Source organism: Camarhynchus parvulus, chromosome 2 (assembly GCF_901933205.1).
Source record: "Camarhynchus parvulus chromosome 2, STF_HiC, whole genome shotgun sequence".
NCBI lineage: Eukaryota > Metazoa > Chordata > Aves > Passeriformes > Thraupidae > Camarhynchus > Camarhynchus parvulus.
In genome coordinates, this window is record NC_044572.1 from 22,325,516 (window position 1) to 22,331,515 (window position 6,000).

A 6,000-nucleotide genomic window follows, 5' to 3' on the forward strand; every position below is an offset into this window, starting at 1 on the left:
GAAGCTGAAAACTCTAATTGCAAATAAATTGTGTCTTTAAAATACAACAGAACCAATTTTCTTAGTTTTAATCAAAATGCATTGATCTATTGCAAAAAAAAAAAATTAGAATTATTTTAATGTCTGTCTTTCTGGAGCTTCTACAGCATAAACTGGTAATATGCCAGACTTTTCAAGTTACTTTACAAGTTGTGACTGGTAGTTTTGTATTTCCAAGTAGCTTTAAATATTTGATGGTTTAGCTATTGAAAAAAAAAAAAACAGAAAAAGAAATTATGGAGACTATGCAGAAGCAAAATATTTTGGTGTTGAAAAAGGTTGGTGGCACCAGCACCCTCAAACATATTTTGGTTTGATTCCCAACTTATTTTTTAGTCTCATTAACAAAATGGATTCATGCCATTTTGGTGTTACTTATCTGTATGTAAGTAACATATAAATTATATTTATTTTTCTCATTTAAATTGTAGAGTAATTCTTTAATTGAAATTATTGCTTCAGAATTAAGGAAGTAAAAAACTTTATTTGGGAAGAATGTAGAATTAATTGTTTCCAGAGTTTAACAATTCTTTCTTTCAATTTTGGCTGAAAATTTTCCCAAAATAAGGCCTGAATTTACATATATATTTTCTGTACTTCTAATACTTTATTTTCTGAAAATCAAACATATTTCACTTACTCTGACTTAACACCTCTGAAAATTATAACTTGCTTGGATGGAGGTCACTCACTCAGTGGACCACTTGGACACATTAGTCATAACTCTGTAGAAACATTCTGAATTGGACATCTAAAGTAGCAGGTCAAGCTGTGTCCCAGGAGGGGCTGACTGGGCTGTGTGGCCATCACCAGCAGTCCAGGGATAGTTACAGCATAAGAGGTGCATTTCCAGCCCCACAATCTCTTAAATTTGTTGGTCCAGTTTCATCTCTGTTGAAGTAAATCCAGCTGTTCTCATTGTGTATAAGAGTTCATTTGTACCCTAGATAGATAAAACCAAAAGAAAAATATGGAACTGAAGGAATAATGGGCCAATCTCATCTTTAATGTGTGTACACATATTTTGTATTCCCAATTCTATCAGAAAATGTTAATACTATAGAAATTTCTGTGGCAAGAAACCTGACCAAATCAAACTTAACCATATCCTACTACATAGATCATTTTTGGAAAATAGATGTATTTGTTTCCCTTAATGTATGCACCATACAATGGGACTCTAGAATAAATGAAATCATAGGATTCCCATGCATCATTGTACATACCAACATGGTAGGGCAAATAAATTGACAATGAAGATTAATTTTAATTTTTGGAACAATGGGAATTAGAATTTTGAGATGTATTAATGGAGAGAAAAAGAGAGATTAGGAACAGAAAGAGCACAACAGAAAAACAGTAGTGACTGATTACCAAACACAGGCAATGTCCAATACCATTCTTAGTGCACAGAAGGGATTTTCTTGGAGAAATGTAATAAAACTATTGGCACAGCTGAAATTATATATTTTCTCTAATTGCTGCCATATTTTTTTCATCAGTAATGTACTTTAAATATGTATCATTAAAATTATTAAAAGCATTATTGAGCCTGATGTATGGAGCCGTGCTACAATTTTGATTTTATTTAAAGATATTTTTAAAAGAGTTATAGTATCCTTATGGCAGTGATATATACACACCAAGTTAATAATCTATTTTAGCTTTATTGTATATTCTAGATACATAATCTAAGGAAAGAGGTAACCCACACCTTAAAATTCCAATAAAAAAGTTTCCTGAGTCACACCATGATAAACTTTTTTGTTGTTGTTTGGGACTTTTTTTTTAATCTGATGCATTTCTGGAATACATTCAACATGTATATTTGTTGTGCAGATTTACATAAAATGCCATTTGATCAGATTGATTTTAAAAGTGTCAAGTTTATATTTAAAACTGGATAATACTCTGGCTAGTATAATATGTAAACTAGTAATTTTGTTTTGTATTCTCTGTATAAAGTGTTTTATATTATACAGTAGCTAAGTGAATTGCACTATTGTACATGCAATGGGACTTTTGTTTTTAGCTTATTCAAGGAATCCCTGGGAATGTAGTTTAATGCAATAATATTTTTTTTCAATAAAAAGGCTTACTGGTATAAAGAGTGTCAGTCATGTATTTTTAATGTAAAGCATACCAAAAGGCAGCAACCTAATAAAATGCAGAATGATGCAAACATATTCTGTATTTTAATCTCCAGAACTGAAACACATTTAATTCATTACTGTGGTTATGATCCTGAAATTTCAGAGAATGTTTCCTAAAGATTTTAGTATGTGTTACAAAAGTGGGTTGTTTAAATGGAACTGAAAATAAATATTCCTTACAAAAATTATTATATCTATGTGTTTTTTCCAAGGACTTTTAATGAATAAGTATCCTCCTGAGTATCTTTATGCACTGATCAGTTCATTTATAATTAGACATACAACTCATCTGTCAGGTTCCCCAAATAATTGAATAGCAGATCCTTTGGTAAAGAATCTAACAGTAGGATCTACAAATGTGTCATTTATTCACTCTTCAGTCATTCTTTAAATCTTCAAACAGTTATAATAAGTATCACTTTATCCCATGTTTTCCCTATTACCCTGTATTTTTCCATTTTTTTTATTGCATCCTTTTCCATCTAATTTTCATTTTACTTGTTTTCTGACACAAGGCTTTTGGTTATGCAGGTACTCAGCTTCAGTGCTCCCAGAACTGCTGTTCTATTTACAAGGCTACTTGTACCCCTCAGTGGATAGTTTCATAAGTGTCCCATCTCCAGGTGAGCACAAAGACTGAAGGAAGGTAAAAAACAGTGTCTGCATGTCTGTAGAAGATGAAACTCTATTTTTTGAGGTGAGATGTGACAGAGGTTATATTCTGTCCAGCCTATATCCATAGCTGGAAATACCTTGGCCAATCTCTGGGACCAAACTAATCTACCATGCAATAACATGTCATGACTCAGGCATTCTATAAAGTCTTGAAACCAATGTAAACCCACGGAGACAAAATTGACACAGTGTATCTAATTCCATTCAATTGTGGTTTTCCTTCTAGTTATTTTATAATAAAAACAAAATTCATAATTAGACATATAAAGAGTGTGTGTGTCTGAAGGAAATCCCCTGCAAATTAATATCTATGACATTACTCTTAAATCAAATAGGCTTCCAGTTGAGATCAGATCCCAGCTGTTTATTGCTGAGCAAATCTTGGTACAAGGAGGGGAAAAACAAAAACAGAAATAAAACCAAATCACCCACCTTGCTTTGACTGAGATATAATATGTGAATAAATGAAGTTGTCCACACCTTACTATTCCTGATAAAGATAACTATAATGCCAGCAAAATCTTTCCTACACTCTGGTGGGAAGTGTATTATCTTATTGTGCAAACTAAATGTCTTAATATGTATTTTATACAGAAATATAAAGAATCACCATGAATGCAGCTCATTACCTTTATCTTTCTAGACAGCAGGCACAATGTGTGTGGGAATAACAGGAATCTACAAGTCAGAGAACTGCGTTGCTGCCGTGCTGAGTTTGGGGCATACTGTTGTGATGTGCTTGAATATTTCTCTGCCCCAGGGCTAAGGGGAATTAACTCATTCATATTTCAGGTTATGAAAATACTCTCATTCAGGACCACCAGGATGAGCTGTAAGTCCACACATGGCTTGTCTACAGAACATGTGGTAATGTTAACATAATTTTTATTATTCTTCAATGAAGACATTATTTTCTTTAACAGAAAACACAGAAGATGCCAAACTTCCAATTACAGAAGTTATAGTCAGAAATAAATCTACAGTTACATTAATGGGCATTTACTTTAAACATGTACGCTTAATGGAGACCAATCTGTTTTGTGAATGTGTTTAAAAGCACTCTTGGCTGAGATGTCAAGCACTAGATACACAAATGTCTTAAAAGAAGATGCAGCCCAAACTCATTTTTTATGACCTAGCTATGAAACCCTCAAAATAAAGATAAGATTGAAAAGCTTGTTAGACTTCCATCAAAGGTATAAGCAGTTCTGCTGCCTCTACTTAAGTGCCCATCTGAAACTTATATTACACAAAAAATCAATATTTCATTCTTATGAACCAATAAAATTTTTAGACCAAATAAATTTGTCATTTGCAAATCAATAAATTAAATGTATTTATCAATTTTATTTATAAAACTGTTTTGTATAGTCCAAGCTGTGTATGAGTAAAATCAGCACCCTCAGTAAATAAGTCATCGAGAATTGATTGAGATAATTAGTTTCAGACAGCCATAAACCAACCATTTCTATGCAAAGAATATGTTCTATACAAAAATGGTTGAATTATAATTTGCTTTCATCTTTTTTGCAAGTCATTTATGGGCTGTTTTCTGCTAGTCCCAGTGGAAAACCCTACCAAATTTATTAGAAACAGTTATGTGTGTGTGTCTTGGGGACTTGGGTGTGTTATCTGAAGGTTGTATGGTTACCTCTAATACAAACTTGTACCCCTTACAGCTGAGAGGTGGAGCTGTGCAAACCTCAGGAATCTCAGCAAAGCCAGGTGAAGGTCTTGCACCTTGGCTGAGGTAATTCCAAGCACAAGGACAGGCTGGGTGGAGAATGGATCTAGAGCACCTGTGGGGAGGAGGACTCAGGGGTGCTGGTAGGTGAGAGCCTGGACATGAACCAGCAGTGTGCACTGCAGCCCAGGAAGCCAAACGTGTCCTGAGCTGCATCCAAAGCAGCCTGGGCAGCAGGGCAGGGGAAGGACTCTGCCCCTCTGCTCTGCTCTGCCCTGGTGAGAGAGACTCCACCTGGAACATGGCACCCAGCTCTGGGGTTCACAGCAGAAGAACATGGACCTGTTCCAAAAGGCATAGACATTTGCATGTAAATCAAAGGTGTACAAACAGGTAATATCATTAATCAATTGCCACATATTTTCACAGGTGAAATACAGGACAGTTCTTGAAACAAGAGAGTTTTTTCTTCTGTCCCTCATGCTGAGAAAGTATAAGATGTTGAGCAAATGCTTGTCTTTCAGCTGTACAAAGCTAAAATGTTATGAATTGGAAATCCTATCTGCATCAGGAAAAGTCAAAACACTAGAAATGCTTGCTTCCTGCTTGCACCGGGATTTCTCTGACAGTATTCTTGAGACTGCACTCCATTTCTAGTGAGTTTGCTTTCTCCAGAGAGGTGGAGCAGCTGCTACAGATTTGAAGGTGGAGATGCAGGGTCTGTACTGCTTAGATGTTTTCCCTGTTAATTTGGGTTCCAAATAAAGACATGTAGATCCAGGGTTAGATAACCAAATTTGATCCAGCGATAGATAACCAAGGTAACACTACATGTTTAGTTGCTAGTTGTCCACTGAGACAAGTTCCCATTTCTCATAAGACTGGATTCTTCCTGTCTTATCCTCTGCATGTAACCAATGCCTGTAAGTACCTAGGAGAGTTTTCAGGATTGTTTCTCTCACTCTCTCTCCCTGAGACACTTGGGAAACTGACTGTGGAGAAAAAACACTGACAATAATATGAGGTGATTCTTTTTAGTTTACTAGTAATTTCTTGAAAAATCTCTGTGACTTAAAGCACTTAAAGTTTTTATTAATATCATCTGTAATTACAGTACTGGTATCTACTGCTGACATAAGTTTAATCCCTAGCAATGAGCTTTCCCACCATGAGTCCCCCCTCTATTAGCTCTGCTCTGCAACCACATCTTTTCAAATTCTGCATTCCCTGATTTTATTTTTCTTAAATGATGTGTTAGATAAACTGTTGCTGTATGATTTTTATTGGAAATTAAATGGGTCAGGGTGACATTTAATAATGACTCTTATTATGGATTATGATCAGAGCTTATGAGTTCAAAATAACTTTGTCTTTCATTTCAATGCTTCCAGCCTTCACTAACTGCTCATAGGAGAGATCCTGAGATGCTCACGGCCACTGAGGGTGCTG